Here is a 25832-nt window from a genome sequence, read left to right as displayed (position 1 = left end):
TCAACCTCATTCTAGTATTGTAGAGGCTGGGAAAGCTATCAATTACATTTTCCAGATTCTTTTGCAGCTAAGATTTCAAATGCAATTTAGGTTCCATCCATCAGATGAAGTGTGAAACTTGAATTTAGATCTGAGTTGAGCAAGGCAACCATTTTTGTTGGTGCAGATCATGGTAGATTATGGTAGAAACTTCCTGACTTGGTGACTTTTTGCATAGGCAGTATTGCTTACTATGGCAGTGGTCTTGTGGTTCTGGGCCTGGGAGTTTTACCTGGATCCTCTGTCCAGGCTGTTCCTATAACTCTTCCAAAATTTTTGTGAACTACCTGATATTGTAAGTATAAATTCCTTTCTGCTTACATGAGTCAGAGTGGTTTCTGTGTCAGCTACCAAAATCTAACTAATAAAAATCATAAAATAGGAATCTCAAATGATAAACTCATAAAAATCATACAGTAAGAATTTCAAGCTAAAAATTCGAGGCTGATCCATCATAGACTTTCAATCACCTATGGGGAAAAGTCCAGACTGAGCCTGATATATGAGTTCCTTCACAATTTGGCCCAAACTACTTTTCCAAACTCTTTCCTTACATCTTTTCTTAACTGTCATAACCACCAGCCATGCTGAGCCCCTAGACTTTCCCAAAGCACAGTATGCCTTTTCTGTGACTTGGACATGCTGTTCTCTCTACCTTCAATTACTTTTTAACTCATTGGTTCATTTATTCAGCTAATGTTTATTGACCATCTACAATATGCCAGGCCCTATGCTAAGGCACTGGATGTACAAAGGTAAGTAAACAAGACCTCTGTACGTAGGAGCTCCTAGTCCAGTAGAAGAGATTAATGTATAAATAATTAACTATGACAAATCCTGTTAAGTGCTAGAATATGAGTTTAAAAAAAGTTCTGGGACAGTGGAAGAAAAGAGGAACTTGTTTACCTGAAGTCTTGGTGAACATTTCCCAGAGAAGGTGATCTGGAGGTGAGTGTTATAATGTGAGTAGTGTGGAAAATTGACATATATACACTACCAAATGTAAGATAGATACCTAGTGGGAAGAAGCCGCATCGCACAGGGAGATCAGCTCGGTGCTTTGTGACCACTTAGAGAGGTGGGATAGGGAGGGTAGGAGGGAGGGAGACGCAAGAGGGAAGAGATATGGGGATATATGTATATGTATAACTGATTCACTTTGTTATAAAGCAGAAACTAACACACCATTGTAAAGCAATTATACTCCAATAAAGATGTTAAAAAATAATAAAATTAAATTAAATTAAAATGTTGTTTAGGTTAGGGAGAATGGTAAATCAGGAAAGAAAAATATGTTTCAGCTTTTAAGGGGATGGGGGGTTGGAGAAGGGGGGTTGGAGAAGTAGGGTTGAAAAAGTGACACTCAAGCAAAGACCTGAAGGAGGAGAGGAAATGATAAAAAAAAGAAAAAAGAAAAAAGAAAATGATGAGGAGCAACTCAGGTTTCTATAGGAGAGTAGGAGAGTGAAACAAAATGAGGCTGGATTCCAACTGCCAGACCCATTTGAAGCAATACTGTAGATTCCGTTAAGCAATGGAGAGTCTATGGAGGTTTTCCTATAAGGAAGTAATGAGATTAAGCTACACGGTCAGGCTAACTCTGGTGGCCGAATGGAACATGGACCACAGTGGAGGAGACTGATAACCAGGATATGATTTAGGAGGTGGTTGAAATACAATGAGACTTTGAACTAATTCAGCAGCAGTAGCGGGTAGAGAGAAAGGGGTCAGTTGTCAGAAATGTGTTTCTGGAGGGAATGGAAGGACCTGATGAACAGTTGCATCTGGGGAATGAAAGGAGGGAGGAGTTGGGATGCCTGAAGTTTCTGGCTTTGATTATTGGTTAGATGAGTACAAGGACTTAGTAGCACTCAATACACATTTGTTGACAAAATTACTGCAATTTGTTTCACTCACCAAGATGGAGAATATAAAAGAAGGATGAAGGAGGATTTTGTGTGTGTGTGTGTGTGTGTGTGTGTTTTGGAGTTGGGGGAGGAAAAGATGATGTTTTGAAATGTTTCTGGTAGACAGGAAGTGATCTGGGGCGAGAACAGAACTAGAGGTATGTATTGTGCTTGGGTGTCGTCAGCATAGAGGAAGGTGAGAGTGGTAAGATCGCCCAGGCAGAGTGTGTAGAGTGGAAGGCGAGTGGCCTAGGGATAAGTGTTTGGGAATACTGAGAGACAGAGGGGGGAGGAAGAAGAGGGGTCAGAGAAGGAGACAGGGAACAAATCCAGGGGAGAAACCCATGTTAAGGAGGCATTTATGGAGCCACATGCAGCAGAGTAAGAACTATCAGTGTCCAGTGGATTGAAAATTAGGAGAGCCTTGCCCACTTGGCAAGTGCAGCTTTACTGCAGTTTTGTGGTAGAGGAGTGGACAGCACCTGAGAGTTGGAGAGAGAGGGTATTAATACACTTACAGGTTGGGGCCTGGGGGAGAATAGGAGGAGAGGTGGGGTAGTTCTTCTAGGGAAGCTAAGGCTAAAGGGAAGACTTTTTCTAACGGAGAACGAAGAGGAAGGAACTAACAAAACTGCTTTCACCGTCACCACCAGCTCTGCTAACGCCACCATTTACTGAAGGTGAATGCACCTTGTCACCATTTTATATCACAAGTGTGGCGCTAGAAACCTTTTCCTAAGTTTCACAACAGCCATGCAAGTTGGGAATATCTATTTCCTTTGCTCAGTAGGAGGAAAATGAGGTCCAGAGGTCACTCAGTGCAGAGGCGCTGGACCCAAGATCCAAACCCTGGGCTAACTGTCTTCCAGATCAGCATAACAATGACTCCAAAGCCTACCTGCTTTCTATAGCACCGTTGTATGTCTTATTTAGAATGGGAGACGTTGGCAATAGAGGGAAGCGAAGGATAACTAACAGAACAGAAACAGAACCGAGGCCTGGAGGAGATAAGGCTAATAACAACAAGAGTCAATACTTATGGAGAATTTACTATATGCCAAATGATGGAATATTTAATTTTCTTTTTAAAATTTTAAATATTACTGTGTTGTTGGTTTTTTTTTTTTTTTTTTTTTTTTTGCGGTACGCAGGCCTCTCACTGTTGTGGCCTCTCCCGCTGCGGAGCACAGGCTCCGGACGCGCAGGCTCAGCGGCCATGGCTCACGGGCCCAGCCGCTCCGCGGCGTGCGGGATCCTCCCGGACCGGAGCACGAACCCGTATCCCCTGCATCGGCAGGCGGACGCTCAACCACTGCGCCACCAGGGAAGCCCTACCGTATTCTTATTAGTCTCATTTCTGGATGTTTCTTCATTGCGGCGGCAGCAAGGGGAAAAAAAAGGAAACTTTCTTAATGTATGCACAACGGGTATGATACTGCCCTAAGGCAATGGCGAACATTTCTCCACGTGCTTACGCCCGCTGAGGCCGGCCTGCAGTGCCCGGAGCTAGCCCAGCATGGGTCAGGGGGCGCACTGGGGAGGGAGGAACCTGTCCCCTCCTTGGCAGTCGTACCTCACCCAGGGACGTCCAGAAAAAAATGTTGCCGTGTCCCCGGTCTCTGGTCTGTGGTCCCTGGTCCCTGGTTTGTAGTCCCTGGCTCCGGTCACGGTGCTGAGCAGAGAAAGGTACACCGGGAGGATCGGAACCAGGCCATGCTCTTGGGGGTCCCTCAAAGAGTCCCCACTGCCCAGGGATCATAATGCGTCCCACTCACTCGACTGCAGGTTGTCCTGATGGAGTATTCATTAAATCATCACAGGGGCTTCCCTGGTGGCGCAGTGGTTGAGAGTCCGCCTGCTGATGCAGGGGACACGGGTTTATGCCCCGGTCCGGGAAGATCCCACATGCCTCGGAGTAGCTGGGCCCGTGAGCCATGGCCTCTGAGCCTGCGCGTCCGGAGCCTGTGCTCCGCAACGGGAGAGGCCACCTCAGTGAGAGACCCGCGTACCGCAAAAAAAAAAAAAAAAATCACCACAAACAACCCTCTGTATTGTTTCCCTTTTACAGATGAGAAAACTAAGGTTCAGAGATATTAAGTAACCTAAACGTATAAGGGTCCATAGCTAATGAGTCAGAGTCAGGATTCACTCAGGCATTCTGACTCTGGAGCTCATATTCTTAACTCTTGGTCACTGGTCCCCCAGGTGGAAGGTTTTTTTTGAACATGAAGAAGGAGGGACCCATTGTTCTCTGAGAAGGAAGAGAGAGTTAAGGAACATGTAGATCTCACTGTCGATGAGTTGGATGGTGGTAAGGATAAATGAAGGAGTTCATCCTGATGACTTATTTTCTTGGCGAATCAGGAGGCAGTTACCTGGGTAGAGGAAGAAGGTTGGGTAGAGGAAGAAGTTTGGGTAGAGGGAGGCTGGGCTTGGGGGTTGAGCAGAGCAGCAAAGATTGGGTTTGGCCACTGGGAGAAGTAGAAATCAAGGCAGAGCAAAGTTCAACGAGAAGTGCTGGGGAGGCTTTACAGAGATGAGAGACCAACTGTTTGCACAGGTATGTGGTCACCCGGTTTTGCATATTTCTCCAGTGCACACAGTTGTCAAAGAGTGGAGAAAGCAGATTACACCACTGATCCAGGCCTGGGGGTTTGTGCAGCATACCTGGATGACCCCTTGTTATTGATACTCCATCGGTAAGCTCTGTCAGTTTTACTTCCTACCTCCTAAATACCTCTTAAATCTATTCACTTTTCTCCGTCTTTACCATCATCACCTTAGTCCAAGTTACAGTCACCTCTTCCCTGGACCACTGTGTTAGCCTCCTAACTAGTTTAATCCTCCCTCCGTGGTCTCCATCCCTTTCATTCTCCACACAGTAGCTAGAGTGAGTTTTTCAAAAGCTAATCTGGTCCCACCATATCCTTTCTTAAGCTTTCTCAGGGGCTCCTCTTGGCCCTCGCTCAGCATGGAAGGTCCTGCAAAGCCTCTCAGTCCCAGCTCATGCACTTGCTTTCTCCATACCAACCACACTGATATTCCCCCCTAACCCCCCAAAAAAATTGCCATAAGGCCTTTGCGTGTATAGTTTCCTCTACTTGGAATACTTTCCCCTTCCATCTTCACCATAGACAGCTTCTACTCTTCTTTCAGATTTCACCTCTAGCACTATTTTCTTTTCTTTGGGCTGCGTTGGGTCTTCACTGCTGTGCTCAGGCTCTCTCTAGTTGCAGTGAGCGGGGGCTACTCCTCGTTGCAGTGTGTGGGCTTCTCATTGCGGTGGCTTCTCTTGTTGTGGAGCACGGACTCTAGGCGCGTGCGCTTCAGTAGTTGTGGCTCGTGGGCTCAGTAGTTGTGGTTCACAGGCTCTAGAGAACAGGCTCAGTAGTTGTGGCATATGGGCTTAGTTGCTCCACGGCATGTGGGATCTTCCCGAACCAGGGATTGAACCCATGTCCCCTGCATTGGCAGGCAGATTCTTAACCACTGCACCACCAGGGACGTCCCTCTAGCACTATTTTCTGAGGCAGTTTCTCCATCCTCCTTGTATCAAACCTCCCCAGTCTAGGTTTTCACAGCACCAGGTACCTTTCCTTTACAGCACGTGTCACAGTCTTACATTTTTGTCTCTCTCTACTCTCTAGACTGTAATCTCCAGAAAAGAAGGGACCACGTCTTTTTTTGCTCATTATTATCTCACCCCAGCAAATGGCATGATGTTTAGTAGGTGATCAATAAATATTTGTTTAACAAGTAAATGGTTGAATAAAAGCATTTATTAATTGCCATCCATACTATATACAATGTTCTTTCATTAAGTAGGCATAATATTCAGTGATTTATAATGTCCCTTCGGGGCTTCCCTGGTGGCGCAGTGGTTGAGAGTCCGCCTGCCGGTGCAGGGGACACGGGTTCGTGCCCCGGTCCGGGAGGATCCCACATGCCGCGGAGTGGCTGTGCCCGTGAGCCATGGCCGCTGGGCCTGCGCGTCCGGAGCCTGTGCTCCACAATGGGAGAGGCCGCATACCACAAAAAAATAAATAAATAAAAATAAAAAATATAATGTCCCTTCAAACTCTTAGGCTAATTTTTACATGAGGAAAATTTCATTTTTTTTTTTTTCGGTTCGCGGGCCTCTCACTGTTGTGGCCTCTCCCGCTGCGGAGCACAGGCTCCGGACGCGCAGGCCCAGCGGCCACAGTTCACAGGCCCAGCCGCTCTGCAGCATGAAGGATCCTCCCGGACCGGGGCACGAACCCACATCCCCCGCATCGGCAGGCGGACCCCCAACCACTGCGCCACCAGGGAAGCCCTCATTTTTAGACTATATTTATCACTTCTTCATGCCAAATATTCTTATGCCAAGACAGTATGCCATTTATTTATCCCTTGAATATTAACTCATGTTATTAAAATAGTTGTCCAATTCTAGGAGGCAAAGATGGAATTTGACTTAGATAGCTGAAGAAAAATATTGTCAAGATATATTAAAATATTTTTAAAGAATAGTTATAAAAATAGATGATTAGTCCCTTTGAAGAGAGGGCTCTGATGACTTGGAATGGCCTAAATAATAATATATATATATGTCATGATACAAATTTAACTGTCATGAAGCAAAATAGAAAATACATTATGGCAGTTACCTCATGACCAACAACAAGAGATTTTTTCACTGTTGGAAACCTTAGAATTATGAAAGGACCTGTCTATGAACCAATAGCCACACTTGTTTTTAAGGGCACAAGGGTATATTTTTAGAATAATATGTCTTTTTAAAAAATTTTTATTTTATATTGGAGCATACTTGATTTACAATGTTGTATTAGTTTGAGGTGTACAGCAAAGTGATTCAGTTATGCATATACATATATCTATTCTTTTTCAGATTCATTTCCCATATAGGTTATTATGGAATATTGAGTAGAGTTCCCTGTGCTATACAGTAGGTCCTTGTTGATTATCTATTTTAGATACAGTAGTGTGTATATGACAATCCCAAACTCCTAATTTATCCCTCCCTCCACCATAAGTTTGTTTTCTATGTTTGTGAGTCTGTTTTTGTTTTGTAAATAAGTTCATTTGTATCATTTTTTAAGATTCCACATATAAGTGATATCATATGATATTTGTCTTTCTCTGTCTGACTTACTTCACTTGGTATGATAATCTCTATGTCCATCCATGTTGCAGTTGATGAGACATTTCTGAGAATTGAAGATATTCTTAGAAATAACTCCATTAGTTGGTGAAGAAGTATCTATTTTATTCTTTGCTGGATCAATAAAATATCTAGTACAGTGCTATATATACATGGGTCCTTAAGAGTCATTTGATTCTGATAAGGAAATATACACTAGGAAAAAAAATCAAACCCTCTCCTTGGAGGACAATATGGATGAAAGCTATGGCAGGTTTTCTTCTGAGCTCTTTGTAGCCCACTCTATTTTTTTTTTTTTCGGTACGTGGGCATCTCACTGTTGTGGCCTCTCCCGTTGCGGAGCACAGGCTCCGGACGCGCAGGCTCAGCGGCCATGGCTCACGGGCCCAGCCGCTCCGCGACATGTGGGATCTTCCGGGACCAGGGCATGAACCCGTGTCCCCTGCATCTGCAGGCGGACTCTCAACCACTGCGCCACCAGGGAAGCCCAGCCCACTCTACTTTTAAAGGGTGGGATCAGTCTCACTTAAAGTATTCAGTACTTAGAGGCATGATTACTGAGCTTAACATACAGTAATCTACTGCCTTGATTTACTTCTTATATGTCTTCACCTCTTCCACCGCCTCATCCCAGAACTTTGCATGGTCCTCAGACCCTGTCTCTCTTGATTGATCAGTTTGTAGCTTTTCACAACAGTACTTTAGAGACATTAAGTTGTAGCTCCCAGTTATGAAAATGAATATTGGTCTTTTTTTTAAAGTAACAAATGTTTTTTTTATCATAGGTATTATATTCTTAAAGATAATTATAGCTTTAATCTTCAATTAAAAAAAACCCATGATACAGTACTTTTCACAGTCTCCCACTTTTATTATAGCCTTAATATTCTCACTCTCTGATTTCGCTGGAGCAACCTTCCTATAATATTCATGTAAACTGTACTGTGAGAAGATCAGTGCCTTTCCTAGGGTTCTTGACGATACCCGAGGTGGGGAGTTGGGGAATGGGGTACCCGATACCCCCTTTGAGGGGATGAATGGCCCCCAATCCCTGCTCCGTGTGAACATTCAATCCCTGCCCATGGCTTTGCCTCTGTGATGGCTTCTCTCTGTTCATACAGTTTTACCTCCCTGCCCATGGCTTTGCCTCTGTGATGGCTTCTCTCTGTTCATACAGCTTTACCTCCAGCTCCCTCTCCTTCCCCAAAGCACAATACAGCAAAGCTGCTGAGAACTGAGGGACAAGGACGGGGGTCACAGCAGAGCATCTGTGGGTTGGCTTTTCCTTAAGCCTCTTTGCCTCCATTTTGGTCAGGCCTGCTTGCTCTACCAAGATCATTTTCCCAATCCCTTTATCTGCTTTGAGGTCCCAGTTCCTCATCCACTCTCTCTGAGATACCATCTGAAAACTTTAAGTCCCTACTACCATACAGCTCGGTTCGGGGCCAAATTGTGTGTATATATTAAAAGGTCTGTTAGCAAGCTCCTCTAAAGACAAACACATAGAACTGATAGATTTGGAAATTTTTTGGCAGTATTCCTCCTCTAATGTAGATCAAATCTAATTCATATGTAGAGCTACCCATACCCACTGCACCCCCGTCTCCTTGTTGCTGCCAAGAATTCCTACAGGGAAGAATCTGGGTTTATTTTTTTCTTTTACATTAAAATAACACTGATGATATTATCATGATATTATCAGTAACCTGAAAAATAGAAAAATCTTGTGAAATACTGATCTCAAATGTTGAAATTAAAAATAGAATTGTTCTTCCATCATAATTTCTTTTCTATCCTGAGTCTGAAAGCTTCTGCTAAAGGGTATGGTACTCCTGATACTTGCCAGCAGGGCTTTTCAAATCTTTTTGGTATTACATCTCTGTTTTTTATTTATAAACAAAAAATTTGAAATATGTGAAACTATAAACCATGAGCATGGAAATAGAAATGAAATGCACTATCTCATAGCACACTCAGAATGGAGGAGGAGAGAAAATAAATGTTAAAGGGTATTCTTTAGCCTTAAGGGGAGAAATCAAGGTCAGGGATATTTGAGAGAAAGAGTTTATTTGACCGACCATGTCTTTGGAGTGAGAAAGATTTTGGATCACAATATCAGTTCTGTCTCTAATTAGCTGGGCAAGTAACCTTGGACAACCCTCTCTATATCTCACTTTCTTCCTTTACAAAATAGGGATTATAATACCTCCATCTAAGAGTTATAGTGAAGATTAAATATACTGGGAATGTGTCTGGTATGTGATGAGTGTTTGATAAATGCCACCATCCTTCTGTTCTCCCTTCCTCTCTTCTTCCTTCTAAAGTGGGGACTGCAGCAGGGCAAAGCCACAAAATTCTGTAAATTAGAAATTCTTATAATTAGGATGAGTAAAATTTTTTATAAAAAGGGTTATATGTATATTTAATATATATTTATATTTTAAAGCAGAGAGGATAACTAATTTAAAAATTTTTATCTATAAGGAATGGGAGAAAATATAGTGGAGGAGAAAGGGATGCAAACCAGGTTTCTTAGAATATCCTTGTTTTGTGTATTTGACTTTGAAACTGTGAAAATATTTTATATAATTATAAAACAAAATTAAGGTTAAAATCCCTAGACAGTGAAGAGTAAATGAAACAAAATCAACCTTACTGTATATTCAGTTGTTGACAGAAAAGAACTGTACTGAGTAACTTAAAACCTGGTAACTGGGGCTTCCCTGGTGGCGCAGTGGTTGAGAGTCTGCCCGCCGATGCAGGGGACACGGGTTCGTGCCGCAGCCCGGGAGGATCCCACGTGCCGCAGAGCGGCTGGGCCCGTGGGCCATGGCCGCTGAGCCTGCGCATCCGGAGCCTGTGCTCCGCAGAGGGAGAGGCCACAACAGTGAGAGGCTTGCGTACAGCAAACAAACAAACCAACAAACCAAAAAACCTGGTAATTAGACAGTATATCCCGGGTAGTTTATATCCTAAGCTGAGGGGAGAATGAAAACCTTTTTATAAATAGTTTTCAGGGGTCATATGTTTATCTGAGACTGTTCTATGTGTATTGTGGGACAAAGCAAATGAGTAATCATATGACATTCTAAATCAAACTCTAGGATTCTCAGCTTGAAAGATACAAGAGTGTAAATAAAAATACTCTACTCTCAAATTTGAATTAGGAGTATCAGTCGAATTCAAGAGGAATTTTTTTTTTTTTTGCGGTACGTGGGCATTTCACTGTTGTGGCCTCTCCCGTTGCGGAGCACAAGCTCCGGACGTGCAGGCTCAGCGGCCATGGCTCACGGGCCCAGCCGCTCCGCGGCATGCGAGATCCTCCCGGATGGGGCACGAACCCGTGTCCCCTGCATCGGCAGGCGGACTCTCAACCACTGCGCCACCAGGGAAGCCCTCAAGAGGAATTTTATCTTACAAGTTTTTCCCAGTTTTGTCCACTTAAAAGGCCTAGTAACAGTAGCTGACCCATTAACAATGAACCCTCTTTGTGTCCAGATTGTGGTTTCTAAATACCGTATCCCACTAAAAGGACCCTCAGCCCCTTGTAGAAATGTCTGAATCCAAGTCTGGGGCGGGTAATGTACACAATGAGCCTAGAGCATCTTGTCATATCAGAAAGAAAGGAAGGAAGCTGTGGTATAAAATTTATATTTACATTTATATTTCTTATATGGCATTTGTCCCCAGTTTCTGGCACAGGTCTATTAAAACCTTTGCAATTTCCCGAGTGATAGCAGTGCGTTTTGTTATTCATTATAAACACCTTTCAACGATATCTGAGTTTATGCTAAAGAGGTGATTCTTGGTGGCCCCTAAATAGAATTAGGATGGGGGCTGGTTACAGAGGAACCAAACACATGATTTGAGGGTCTGAACTTTCAGCCCCACTTCCTTCTGAACTCCAGGGGGAGGAAGGTGGCTGGAGATCAAGTTCATTCACCAAAGGCTAATGATTCACTTAATCACGCCCAGGTTATGAAACTTAGATAAAAACTGAGAAAGAACGAGGCTAACGGAGCTTCCAGATTGGGAGGATGGCAGGCCCAGGGAGGGTATGGAAGTTCTGCACCCCTCCCCCCTTGCCCTATTCATCTCTTTGTCTGATTGTTCATTTGTATCTTTAATGACAATATGAAACAACAGAAATTTGAATGCTCCTGCAGGTGTGGTTCTCTGGAAGGTAGACTCTGAGACAAAGATTAGTAGCAGGGAATTGGCTGGGGAGTACTCCAGGGACCAGCACCTGTGGGGGAAAGGAAAGCAGCAGCACTGAACAGAGGAAGCTGGGCTCAGCTGTAGTTACAGCAAGGCGTCTGCCATACCCACAGGGAGTACTGCAGCTGCGATGGTTCCTCAGAGCAGGACCAAGTTGGGGCGGGGCATGTGGGCCTTTAACCCTACACTCACCAATCACTGGGTGTGGGCTGTCCCAGGGAAATGTGCATGACTTTGAGGGCTGTCAGCTGGTAGCACACCCAGCAGCTGGAGGAATAAGGCCTTCGACACTGAAGGGAGAGCTTGGTGGCACCATGCACCATCCACCACAGATGCTGGCTGGTGGTTTGAGGAAATTAGAAAATGACTTTTAATCTTCTTTTAGGTGTAATGCTTTTATTATGATTATGTTTTAAAATGAGTCACTATCTTTTAGAAATAGAGACTAAAATATTTACTGATGAAATGATATCACAGATGGGATGTACTCCAAAATAATATTTGGGGGGTGAGGGGTTGTGGAAATATAAATGATCCGAGTTGATAATTTGTTGAAGTTGGTAATGGGTATATGGGCATCATTGTACTCTTCTCTCCATTTTTGTATATTTTGACTTTTTCCATAATTAAAAAAGTAAAAAGAGATAATAAAATTAAAAAATCATTTACAAAACAAATAGGTCACTTCATATGGCATAACAGATTACATTTCTGTGAACATGATTAATGTTCATTTAATACAATTCTTCTATATAAAATGTTCATAAGTAGATAGAGAGCTCTATTATGTTTTAATTTCACAGAGAAGATAGTAAGAAAAAATAATGAGAGAAGGATGAATTTAGGTTTGAATGAAGGACAAATGCCCTAAGAAATAAAAAGTTATTAAATATCATATTATTGGGAAAGAGTAATCTGGGCATCTTAAGAGTAGAACAGATATACATCCTTCTGAGAAGCCTTACGTGAAATCTGACTGAAGGCAATCGGGGCATTGCAGCCCTCTGACTGTCTTTTGTGCTGTAGAATGTAGTGGAGTATTTTTTTCCTTTCAACACATGGTAATTATTTCTCCCCCTCAAAGGGAAAAATGGCTTTTATGTGTGTCATGAACACAAGATAATTTTGTCCTTGGTAATGAAATATTTGTACATCTAGTTTAAGAACTCGTGATAAATAAAGCTAGGTTAAAAATAACAGCGAATGTCATTTTTTTTTAATGAAAATTCTTTCATATAGCACATTTCCTGACTGTGCTGTTTCTAATTTCTGTTTTAGTTCCTGCACTCATTGTCAAGAGAAGTGAGTCAGACTAGCTGCAGAGAATGTTACCTTGAGCTCTATTCTATAATTATGATTCAGTAGGAAGACTGTGTGTGTGTGTGTGTGTGTGAGAGAGAGAGAGAGAGAGAGAGAGAGAGAGAGAGAGAGAGAGAGACACTGAAAAGCATTTAGGGGAAAAAAATCTTAAATTAAGCTTATAACCCACATAACTATTTCAATGGCACAATAAGGTGAGTTTGTGTATGCCATATGCATCATTAATAATTAGAAAATATACCACATTGCCCATGCTTCATGCCATTCCATGTGGGGGACTTGTCTTCACACTAAAAGGATAAAAGAACATCTGTTCCTTGGCAGTTTTGGCCTCCCTGGGGCCTAATTTGGCCCACTCTATTTGGACCAGATTCCCAGCAAAATGGGATGTGGGCCCTGTATCCTCTAATTAATCTTGCTGTATTTCTTGCTCTTTGCATGGCTACTTTTCTTCTAACTTTCACTTTGGGTCCTTGTCTCAGATGTTATGCCAAGATAAGTTGAGAGAAACTATTGGTAGGCCAGGAGAAAATCTAGAGGTCTCCTGGGTTTTCTGAAACATTAAGGTTTTAGACAGTACTAAGTAGAGTAAAAGCATAATATTAATGCTAATGCTCTAGAAATCTCCACTAAACCAAGCACTGCTAATATTTCACTGCCATTATTACAAATATCTGGGTCATTCATTAATGGGGAGGTTTTCTCTCTTCATGGCCCAGATACGAGAGGGTCCAAACTACCAGCAGAGGCTCCTCACCCAGACACGGGCCAGGAGGTCCTGCGTTAGCAGGCACTGTCTGGTTCTTGCTGGTGCTCACACCATTCCCATCCATCATTTTTTTTGCTTTGGCTCTTCTTTCTGCCATTTTCTTCTTTCACAATCGTTTCTTACCCACTCTCTCTTGTCACATGGTTCTTTTTCCCAGCATGCTTCACTCACCTACAAAAGCTGCCCAAAACCAGAGTGTGAAGTTGAAGGATTCATCTTGGGGCCCTTTTCTCCTTTAGTCCGTACCCCTCCTCATTGTCAAAAATGCTTTCGTCACCCTCCCTCTGATCACAGCTTCCTGGAATGGAAGGGGCTGCTGAACTCATGCAGATACTGAGATATAAATAAGGATGCAGAACACCTCCTCCCCACAGTGAGATCTGTATTTTAATAGTTGCCCCATTGCTGCCATTTTCACACTTCACCCTCAGTTCTTTCTTCTCATTTTTGCCCATAGCATGCTAGTTCTTTGCTTATACCTCCACCACTGCTAGAATACAGGGTAGCCCACCTCTCAACATGTCTTTCTTTGACCTTCATGAATCCTAATATCTGTCAGCTTTTAAATATGTGTGCCTGGGCTTCCCTGGTGGTGCAGTGGTTGAGAGTCCACCTGCTGATGCAGGGGACACGGGTTCGTGCCCCGGTCCGGGAAGATCCCACATGCTGCGGAGTGGCTGGGCCTGTGAGCCATGGCCGCTGAGCCTGTGCGTCTGGAACCTGTGCTCCGCAATGGGAGAGGCCACAGTGGTGAGAGGCCCACGTACCGCAAAAAAAAAAAAAAAAAAAAAAAAAAAAAAAGTTTGCCTGACTAAAAGGACCAGGAGCATTCATTTCCTTGTAACTTGTTTTCTGTTACTTAGAGCCAGAAAATTCATCAACAACAACAACAGCAAAGTGGTGAGCTTGCAGTAAAATGATATATGCACTCAGGTACTTAAAGACCACAGCCAAGGAAGGAAGGCGACATCAGTTAGGGTCTTTTGTTGTGAGAAAAAAGAGACATTCTGGCTAACATGGGGGAAAGGAATTTATTGGAAGGATCTGGAGTAGCTCCAGGAAAAACTAAACAAAGGAGTCATGAAAGGGATAAGGATAGGGGCAGCTCTAGGGGTCCAGGTGGCAGGAACTAAGGCCCAAGATCCTTGAGGCACTGCAGCCTAATGCAATGGTCAGCCATTCCCCAGTCTTTGACGCCCTATGCTCAAGACACAAATGACAGAGAAAGAGAGGATGATGGGTCCAGTTTGGGTCACAGGCCCACCCTTCCACTGGTGAGAGATGCGGGAATGGCGGGAATGGGGCATTTAGGCCTCTGAATACCAAGCAGTAGGTACCCAGAAGAGCCCAGAGTTCGAAGCAGGATCATGGTGCTGTGCTCAAAAGAAGAGGGTGCCAAGTGGGCAAAACCTACAAGGGGCCAGCAGAGTTGAAAAATAAATTGATTCAAATGGGGACAAGTAGATTTAACCTTTTTTAAAATTTATCGTTTTCTGTCTGTTGAGAGTAGCCACTTCCCCTCCCCTTTTTTAAAACACAGAAAGCCAAGATACAAAAAAGTCAGTGTTCAAGGTCAGGCTATCAAGAGGATTCATTGACTAAAAATAGAACTACCATACGACCCAGCAATCCCACTACTGGGCATATACCCTGAGAAAACCTTAATTCAAAAAGAGTCATGTACCACAGTGTTCACTGCAACTCTATTTACAATAGCCAGGACATGGAAGCAACCTAAGTGTCCATCGACAGATGAATGGATAAAGAAGGTGTGGCACATATATACAATGGAATATTACTCAGCCATAAAAAGAAATGAAATTCGGTCATTTGTAGAGACATGGATGAGACTGTCATACAGAGTGAAGCAAGTCAGAAAGAGAAAAACAAATATCGTATATTAATGCATATATGTGGACCTAGAAAAATGGTACAGATGAACCGGTTTGCAGGGCAGAAACTGAGACACAGATGTAGAGAAAAAATGTATGGACACCAAGGGGGGAAAGTGGCAGTGGGTGGGGGGGGTGTGGGATGAATTGGGAGATTGGAATTGACATGTATACACTGATGTGTATAAAATGGATAACTAATAAGAACCTGCTGTATAAAAAAATAAATAAAATAAAATTCAAAAAAAATAGCTAGTGGGAAGCAGCCGCGTAGCACAGCGAGATCAGCTAGGTGTTTTGTGACCATCTAGAGGGGTGGGATAGGGAGGGTGGGAGGGAGATGAAAGAGGGAGGAGATATGGGGATATATGTATATTTATAACTGATTCACTTTGTTATACAGCAGAAACTAACACACCATTGTAAAGCAATTATACTCCAATAAAGATGTTAAAAAAAAGAGGATTCATTGATTAAGAATATTAAACATGATATAACCCTATGAGTCAGTATATGCTAAGTACTTTCCATATATTTGCTAATTAATTCCCACAACAACCCAGAGAGGTGGGATTCTTATCAATCCCGTTTTATGAAGGAGGAAACTGAGGCCCAGAGAAGTTAAGTAACTTACCCAAGACTACACAGCTGGTACCATATACAGCAGAGTAAGGATTCAAGCACAGGCAGTGTGGGTCAGTCTGTGCTCTTATCCACCATGCTGTCTACCTCAGAATCTTTCTATAACAAAATAGAATTTTATAACAAAATACTTCCAGAAAAGGTGCAGCTCTGATCATCTTTCCTACGTTGGACGGAAGGAGCAACGGGAACAGGGACATTTTAAATGACAGTCAATAATCCCGCCCGCGTGGACCCGACTTGGGGATTTTATCAATAAACACCTGTTTCCATTCAAATATAATGCACCAGGACAGAAGTCACTGGCACGGAAAGACACAGGCTCACATCCTGGGAAGCCGGCTACATGGTCCTATTTCCTCAGGGCAGTTATTCGAAAGTATGGGTCGTTTTATTTTTAGTTTCCTTCAGATTCCACCCCCAGCACATCCCTTCACTGTCTCTCCCAGACACTCCTCTGCTTTTCAAAAAGAGAAACACTGAACCTTCTCTCCTTCACACTAAAAGGCCTTTGTCCGAAACCACACATGTCGATTTTAAACAGAAAATCATATTAAAGCACAGTGCTTCCTTTATGTGCCTCCTGCAGCTTTCTGAGTTCCTGTGTCCCTGGATTTATGATGTGCTCTACACTTTCCACATTCTCAGTGCTGTTTTCCCACATTTGAAGGAGAAATGATCAAGAGATTTGTGCTGGAGTAAATTTATTCTGTCTTGAGCTGGGTGAAGGTTCCAAATTCACCACAGCATGGAAAATATAAATGCCGTAAGCATCGTGCTTCCTTCCCAGACACTGCCGGCAGGCAAACACTGGGCCTGGGGCACCAATGAACGTGGCATTCTTGTCATCACGCCTCTGCTCAGAGCTGTTTGCCTTTTCTGAATTGAGTGACAGAAACCTGACCAGATTTCGTGACCCTACCAGTTGGTTTCACATGGGGAGAAAAATCTTCTGGGCCCTTTTTAGCTCCCTTGTTCTCATGGAGGGGAACATGAGCTTTGGGGGTTGAGAGCACTGAGCTGGGGATGTGCCCTCAGTCTCAGGACAGGACACTGCGGAGAGCAATAGAAGAATGTGTGAAGTGGAAGTTCATTTTCACCTTTCAAGAAATTAAACTGTTGACGCTCAGTCATCATCTTAGAGGTGTACGTCGCTCTATTTAAGGATAAGGACTGGGCTTCCCTGGTGGCGCAGGGGTTGGGACTCCGCCTGCCGATGCAGGGGACGTGGGTTCATGCCCCAGTCCGGGAAGATCCCACGTGCCGCGGAGCGGCTGGGCCCGTGAGCCATGGCCGCTGAGCCTGCGCGTCCGGAGCCTATGCTCCGCAATGGGAGAGGCCACAACAGTGAGAGGCCCGCGTATCGCCAAAAAAAAAAAAAAAAAAAGAATAAGGACCTTAGGCAAGGGAGCAGAAACTTGGAAATAATGGTTTGCTGGGTGGGATTTTCACCCAGGGGGTCAGGATGCTGCAGCCTTCTTTTCTGTTTACTTCCATATGTAATGGAACTGTCCACCTGCTCCTGCCCTGTCATATCGAGAAGACTTCCTTCTGTAGTGGACTTGGTCCCTCAGTGAGAGGTGGACAGTCATAGGGTTGGGTAGGATGTCAGCAGACAGAACAATTTGCAAGGGGATTGGCCACCTCCCCTTGATGTTTGAGACGGGCCATGCCCCGTCATAAAGCATCTTTACTATATGAATTTGGTTCGGTCAGTTTTCAAGCCATTCATGCTTTGCTGCTTTTTTCTTGCCCCTTTACTATAAAAAAATCACTTATTCCATAGTTTCTTTCAGTGTCCTAATTGCTAAGACAGCAGGGCAAGGGCAGACAGTGTTCTGCCTTTGGGTGACCTGCTGGGTAAGACCAAGAGTATCTTTCATCTAGAAGTCGAGGCAAACAGAATTACGGACATAAAGAACAGACTGGGGTTGCCAAGGGGGAGAGGGTTAGGGGAGGGATGGAGTGGGAATTTGGAGTTAACAGATGTAAACTTTTATATATAGAATGGATAAACAACAAGGTCCTACTGCCTGGCACAGAGAACTGTATTCAGTATCCTATGATAAACCATAATGGAAAAGAGTTTAAAAGTGTACAAATATGTATAACTGAATCACTTTGCTGTACAGCAGACATTAACACAACATTGTAAATCAACTATACTTCAATAAAATAAAAAAGAATGGAAAGAGAAAAAGTAGAGACCAATGACAGGGTAGCATTAAAAATCAATGGAGGGAGATATGGACTAATCAATAAGGAAAAATGAAACCATTGCTTATCCTCGTGGAAAAAAATATCATAAAACCTTTGCTTATTATCATGTTAAAATCTCAGTTTCAGGCTTACTAAGATCTAAGTGGGAAAAATCAAAATTTTAAAGCTTTTAAGTAAAATATAACATTCTGTTCAGAAGACTTTCTTTAAAAGGGACACAAAAAACTGCACGCCAAAACTGAAGAGTTGATAAATTTGAGTATATTAAACTTAAAATTTCTGTCAAACAAAAACACAAAAACCAAATAAAGATAGATAGCTACAGACTAGGGAAAGACATTTGCAATGTACACACATGTGCGCACGCACACTCACCCACACAAATAAATAAAAAATAAAAGCAGAGACCTTTCATTTCCTCCCTGGCCTGGATCCAGTGTCTCTCCCCTCACTTTCTTGTCTCCAGTCAGGCTAGCCTCCTTGCTGCTTCTAGAACACCCATAGTCACTCTCCCACCTCAGGGTCTCTGCTCTGGCTGTTTCCGCTGCCTGGAATGCTGCCGCCCCATTTGGTATCCACTCGGCTAATATCCTCACTCTTGTCGAGTCTTTGCCCACTTTCTCATTAAGGTCCACCCTGAAACTCGTATTTCACTCAGCAACTGCTCCGTCCCCCCAACTCCCAGTTCCCTTGCCCTGCTCCTTTATTCTACAGAACTTACCCCTTCTCACAGCTATAGCACCTATTTATTTATTATACTTATTATGTTTCCTTCCATTAAAGCTCATGGGGACAGGGATGTTTCTTTATTTGGTTCACTGGTGTATCCCAATTTCCTGGAACACCGACTGGTACAATCACACAAAATAGTTATAGGAACTCAAAAAAAATTTGAAGGAGCAAAAGAATGACCCTCATTGGAAGTCAGTGCTTACCAATCAATGTGACACAACCCTCTGATGTACCACCAGTGGTTTACAGATGTGCTGAGATATTGACACCCTCACCCTTGGGGCAGCTGGCCAGGGTCTGGGGCAGCAGAGGACCTGTGCAATTATGTCCAATTATGCTGTAAGTAGCCTTTTCCCTTTACCCCACCGTCTTCATAGTATTGACACTTTCTAGGTGTGCCAGGACATTAAAAGTTCAGGAAGTACTGCGATGGCTAGGCTGTGCCTTGTCATGTAAAAATGGATATATTGTGTACTTTTCACCCTAAGTGTCCCTCTCTGGATGTGCCGCTGTATCTTGACATCAGAATTCCCCAAACTCAATCAAATGTTGATTCAATGACAATTTCTGTTTTTCCCCCATGAAATGTTCTTTTAAACAAATGATTTTATGCCATAAATTGCATGTTTTAGAACATGAAGAATGTATGTTAAATGAGTCAAAGAATTAATGAATATGTAACAAGAGAGTGGGAGAAATATTTCAAGTGTTAAAATTCTTGATGGTTGTGGCAGAGAGTGGTGGTGAGAAAATCAGGAGGTCTGAAAGATGGTGCTAACGAATTTAGTCCTAAATTTTTCCACCTGGTTGCTCTAAAATGGAAGTTCCTTTAAGAGGGAGGGTGGATGGGAGCCCTTCCCTACAAAGACCTCAAAGTCTGGGGATCTGCTTCCCAAAATATTCCTCCTGGGCCCCTTAACACAAAGAAAGCTCTTAGCATCACCTCTAGTTTAATCCTCACCTGGGTATATATAATAAGGAAGGTCATGGTGTTAGATCTACCTGCACTAGTTTTCTTAAAAAACATCACTGTGGGGCATATGCAAAGTCTCGGCTGCTGGGTGAACAGGTATTAAAGCACAGCTATAAAGGACTGAGAGGTAGCGAGCCAGAGATTGAGAAACAAGAGCAGAAGAGCCAGGGGAAGCCTGGGAGGAAACCTCAGGGCCAGACAAGGCAGTTGGCTGGATATGGGAGTGCCCGGATTCTGGCAAGCATGAGAGATCTTGGAGCCAGGAGTTAGGCAGAAGCCAGGAAACTCTGGGTTCATGAGGTGAAGGCTGAAGGGTGTGGGGAGAGAGAGTCAGGAACAAGGCAGCAGGAACCAGCATCAGGGATGCCTTGAAACCACGACAACTGCCTCTGCCAGGCAGGCTTTTATATGCGTCTTGCCAAGGCAAAATGCAGCATCTGGAACAGTGTGCCCGGGACTGCAGGTGGGAACAGGGTGAAGAGGTGACAAGGTTCGATGGCCGGGCTATAGCTACAGCAAAGGGAAGGTTCTGGCATTCAGCCTCTCTCTCTGAGAAGACAATCTTTCCCATCCCCTCTTTCTAAATCTTATGCAGCACTGAAGGATGAGAGTTGGATGTACTGTGACAACCTGTTAGGACTTTTTAGGACAGTCAGTAATGTCAAGCATTCCATCCCTAATGGACGTGGCCCTGCCTTGGTCCCTCCTCTGCCATCTCTCATGTTACCCTGGTCATTTGAACCCCATTTATGACCTAGAAACTCTGGGACAGTCTAACCATGAAGCCAAAAATGAGGATGCATGTTTGCCGAGGTCCCTTTAACAGTGGGGTCATGGACAGAGGAGCCACAGCTATCCACTCTGAGGACTCCGGGAAAGGTTGATAATGTCTGAATGAGAGGAGTTCAGGATGGGACACATCCAGGATCTGACCATCACACAAAGGGCCTAGGTTCCATATTTGTGATTTTAAGAATTAATGCTCATCAATTGATGTAATAAACATGGTTTCTCTTCTCCATTTGTCCAACTAATGTTTATTGAGTACCTACTACATGCCATGCCTATGCTGCTCCTACCAGCATTAACCTGGCTCCCCTGACCAACCTGGGATGCCTGTATTCTGTTGCTCAACGCCCTTCTCCACTTAGCTGATACTTTGCTCTCTCAATGAAGTTTGCTATAACTTTATGTTACTCTTACCTGCTAAAGATTTTTGCTGCTATCTGAATTTCTAACCCTTCTGCAGGCATTTAGGAGATGACTGTTTGGCTTCTGCATGTTCTTCTGCTGTTACATATTTCCAAAGCAAGAAAGGGCATTTACATGGAAGATGAAAACCCAAGAAGCAAACAGTTACAGTGTAGCTTGCAACCTGTTCTCCAGCCCCAGATGCACTTGGACTTGGTATTCTAGGGCCTGCAAGCCATTAGGGCATAGACTATTTAGGTGATGTGATTGGACCCCGGGGACTGATGTGTTAGATAGAGTAGGTCAGATCTAGCAAAGATGGAGAGAAAGAATAGATGATAATAAAGATGGATAATTACATGAATAATAATAATATGGTAATCACTATGACATAGTTATAGGGGAAAACACAGACTTTGAAGTCAATAAGACATGAATTCAAATACCAGCTCTGGGCTTCCCAGTGGTTGAGAATCTGCCTGCTAATGCACGGGACATGGGTTCGAGCCCTGGTCTGGGAGGATCTCACATGCCGCAGAGCAACTAGGCCCGTGAGCCACAACTACTGAGCCTGCGCGTCTGGAGCCTGTGCTCTGCAACAAAAGAGGCCACGATAGTGAGAGGCCCATGCACCGCGATGAAGAGTGGCCCCCTCTTGCCACAACTAGAGAAAGCCCTCGCACAGAAATGAAGACCCAACACAGCAAAAATTAATTAATTAATTAATAAACTCCTACCCTCAGCATCTTCTTTAAAAAAACAAAACAAAAAAACAAATTAAAAAAAAAACCAGCTCTGACACTTACTATCTGTGTAATCCTGACCAAGTTACTTGACTTTTTGGGTCTCAGTTTCTTCATCTCTGATATAAATATAAGAATGCCTACCTCACAGTGAGATTTGCTTTGAAGATTAGATAAACAAGGTCATACATTTAAAGTGCCTAGAGGACAAGTCCTTTGGTTGTGACACAAAACAGGTGCTTAATAAATGGTAGATCATAGTACGAGTAGCTGCATGTGTTAGTGCTTGTAAAAATGCTAGACTCTGTAGCTGGAACAGTAATGTTTTCTCATTTACTGTCACCTGGGAAGTAAGAATTACCCCCCATCTTAGAACTGAGGAACCTGAGACTTAGGGAAGTTCAATAAATTACTAGGTTCACATAATTAATAAGAGAGGTGGCCCAGGTAGGTAAGAAAAGGGGAAGCAAATGAACATTTACAGAATGCTTACTGTGTACCAAGCACAGTACTGATGCATCACAAGCATTAACTCATTGAATTATTATAATAATCCTAAAAGATAAGTGTTACTATCTCATTTTACATGAGGAAATGGCCATTTTCTCAAGATTGTACAAATGCCCACAGGTGGAAAGTCAGGATGCCATCCCAGATTCCCAAAGCGTATAACCTTTTCATCTTGAAATGAGAGAGGGAAGTTAGGGTACTGGTTTTGTCCACCATGAGATAAGGCTTGGGTCTTTAGAATTTTTTTAAATGGCTGATTTCAGGAATGGAGAACAGATTTTGAGCTTGGTTTTAAAACTTATTAATAGTTTGAGCTCTGTACCTCCTCCGGTGACTCTCTTTGCTTTACTTCCATTCTCAGTCACCCCATCTCTACTCCAGTAAAAGCAGGAGCTAGCAGGTCCCCTCCCTAGGAGGTTAAACTTCGTGGACATTTCTGATGCCTGGTCACTTAGAGGATCAGTGGCCCTGGCTTGTGGGGTTCAGGCAAATGCATCAAATCAGGGCAGATGGTCTCTAGACCTGGACACAAGATCCAGCTTTAAGAATGACAAAGAAAACCCTTACCTTATCTTGAGAAATTGAGAATCCTTGATCTGCCAAGCTGCCAGATTAGCTCACTTTATACCCAGGATGGCTCCATCCTGATTGAGAATCTTCCAGGGCATGTCTATAGGTGTGGGAGACATGACTGCTAAGGAAAGCAGGAAGAGAAAGGAGTGTTCTCCACCAGGTGTGCCGTGACAAAAAGCAAGAGAGGGAGGAAGATGGAAGAAAAACAAGCACAGTCCTCTTGGAAAGTCTCCATCAGGTTAAATTCCCCATATTCTCACAATGACAGGAGTGAGTTCATTTGTATGCTTGGAGGAAAGGGGTCTTGCACACCACCACTGTGCTGGGGACTTTCATTTATTCAACATTCAATAAATAGTTACTGAGTTTCTACTGTGGGCTGGATAGGATACAACAGTGAGTAATCAAAGTCACTGCCCACCTGGGTCTTATATTCTAATGGGAGGGGGCATGTATAGACAACGAACCAAGCTAAGTAACTAATATAGAGTATTTTATACAATGCTAACTTTCATAGGGAAAATTAAGTTAAAAAGTGAGGATTAGGATAGCTGGGGAGTTTGGGATTGACATGTACACACTGCTATGTTTAAAATGGCTAACCAACAAGGACCTCCTGTATAGCACAGGGAACTCTGTGCTATAACTCAATATTATGTAACAACCTAAATGGGAAAAGAATTTGAAAAAGAATAGATACGTGTATATGTATAATTGAATCACTTTGCTATACAACTAACACAACATTGTTAATCAACTATACTCCAATATAAAATAAAAAGTTAAAAAAAAGTGAGGATTGGAAGTGCCGATACAATCACTCTGAGAGAAAGGTATTCTTATTATATTAATTTTTCAAGTGAGAAAACTGAGGCCAAGAGGAGTTAATTTCCTGAGGTCACACTGCTGAGTGGTAGACCTTCAACTGTAATCCAGGTTTGTTTGAAGAAAGCTCATTCTCTCTCTCTTTTTTTAAAGTGCCAACTTTTTATTTTAGAGTAAAAGACATTAAAAACAAAACTACCATCTGTTGTACCATCATTCTATAAAGTTAATAATTAAAAATCTTTAATGTTGTATTGCTCATTCTCTTCTTTATTGCCTTAGCTTCATGTTGAAACAAAGGAAGTCAGGAAAATATAAGACAATCTGTTATTTAGGAGTCTTTTCTAATTGTCTAGTGGGCCGTGACAGAATTCTTTAGCATGTGGTGATGGAGAATTTATGTAGAATATATGGTTCACTTAAGAAATGCTCTTTCTCCTGCTAAGAGCAAAAATGTTTTTGAGGTCAGCATTTCAGCCTTAGAGCTGAAGATGAGCTAGAATGAAAATTCAAAAAATTTAATTTAAGAAAATAATTTGTATTTCCATTGTGTGCAAACCCATGGGAGAGCTTACATTAGGTTCTGCACTTTGCTGTTGACAAGCATTGTTATGAATCAGCAGCCCATTTCCAGCATTGTGGTAATCATTTGATCTTTTATTAAAGAACAGTCTTCCAAAAATATTAATTTAAAAATTAATGTCAACACTCTCTGACATTCCATCCCCGAATGCTGAAGAAGAAAAAAGTTTTAGAGTTTTTTAATAATCTTGGTAAATATTATTTGAACTTTACTTCAAGCCAAAACAAGTTTCATGGGGAAAAAAAATCCTTTCTTCAGCCATGGGCAATAAACTTGGCCAGGAGGGCCTGGAAGCAAGAAACTGAACACGCGAAATACTAAGTGGGCATTCATACTCGCGAACACCAAGATTTTCCGAGACAGTGATTTTATTCCCCTAAAATCAGAAATGTTTTCAAGAAAATCCTCAATTCTTGTCCATCATCTCTTTATCTCCCCAGTGGGTATATGGATACACCTCATGGGCTTTATTTTATTTTTTTTTCAATATCCAGTGGTTAATAAAAAAACCCACTGGCTGGACACATTATCCAGTGTTCTTCATGTTTGGTGGAAAGAGGAAAAAAATAGGAGGCTAATGATTCACTCAAAATCCAAACATCTCTCTCCAAGATCAAGGTTTTTTAAGGATTAAGGGGTGTGTGTGCGCGTGCAGGCACATGTGTGTGTTTGTAGTGACTGGTGTGTCAACGAAGCTTTCCCTCCTTTCCTGTAAATGGAGCTTTGTTTTTCATTTCTTTTCATTGTGCTTATGAGGAAGATATCTCAGGGCTTGAAGTAGCAGAAAGGATTCCAAGTGGTTCTTTCCCACCAAGAGAATGTGTTTACTTTCTCTTATTTAGTAGTTGCTTGCGTCAGTGGAGGAGAAGGGAAGACAGAGAAACAAAAGCAAAGAAAGAGAGGAAGACAGTGGAAGGGGGAAAAGGAAAAGCAGTGGGGGGTCCTGGGGGTTCTGGATTGGCTCCGAAGTGGAGAAGAATGAAAACTGCTTGAGTAACTGGACAGTAATCTCTCAACCCCAGGCTCCAGATAAACCTGATGCAAGAAAATAAGGTATAGATGGTGAAATGAATTTAGCCCATTACTTGGTAAAGAAGAAAACAAACAACTTTTGTTTTCTCACATAGCAGAAGTTGGATCTATTCACTGTAAAGCTTGGGAGGAGAAGCCATTTAACCTGGCTTCAATCTGACTCTGCTGCTCTCTAGCTGGTGACCTTGGCCAAGCCACTAGGAATCCTCCAACTACAACATGCTGACAGTAATATTCCTTTTCATTCCTAACTCATAGAGTTGCCCAGAGGATCAAATGAAATAATTTATTACATATGCATTCTCTCATTCTACAAGATTTGTTGAGTATCTTCTATGAAGAAATGGACAAACACTTGCTTCCTGAAGCTTACATTCTAGGTACATTCTAAATATATTTCAGAATTTGCTGTAATATATGAAATATACATATATATACACACATATACATATCATTCTGCGCATATTATAATATACAGAAACATATTTACTTTGTTATG

General features: G+C 42.6%; 1 long non-coding RNA gene across 1 annotated transcript in view; it reads left to right on the top strand.

Moving 5' to 3' along the window:
- Nucleotides 1–911: 911 nt before the first annotated feature.
- LOC309812130 overlaps nt 912–25832 on the top strand; it is a 50252-nt gene continuing 25331 nt past the window's right edge. The window contains exon 1 of the long non-coding RNA XR_014295291.1: nt 912–987. This is a non-coding gene — a long non-coding RNA (uncharacterized lncRNA). The remainder of the gene's footprint in view (nt 988–25832) is intronic.

The sequence above is a fragment of the Mesoplodon mirus genome, assembly GCF_964341445.2.
Source record: "Mesoplodon mirus genome assembly, chromosome: 11".
NCBI lineage: Eukaryota > Metazoa > Chordata > Mammalia > Artiodactyla > Ziphiidae > Mesoplodon > Mesoplodon mirus.
This window is presented reverse-complemented; position numbering and strand designations above follow the sequence as displayed.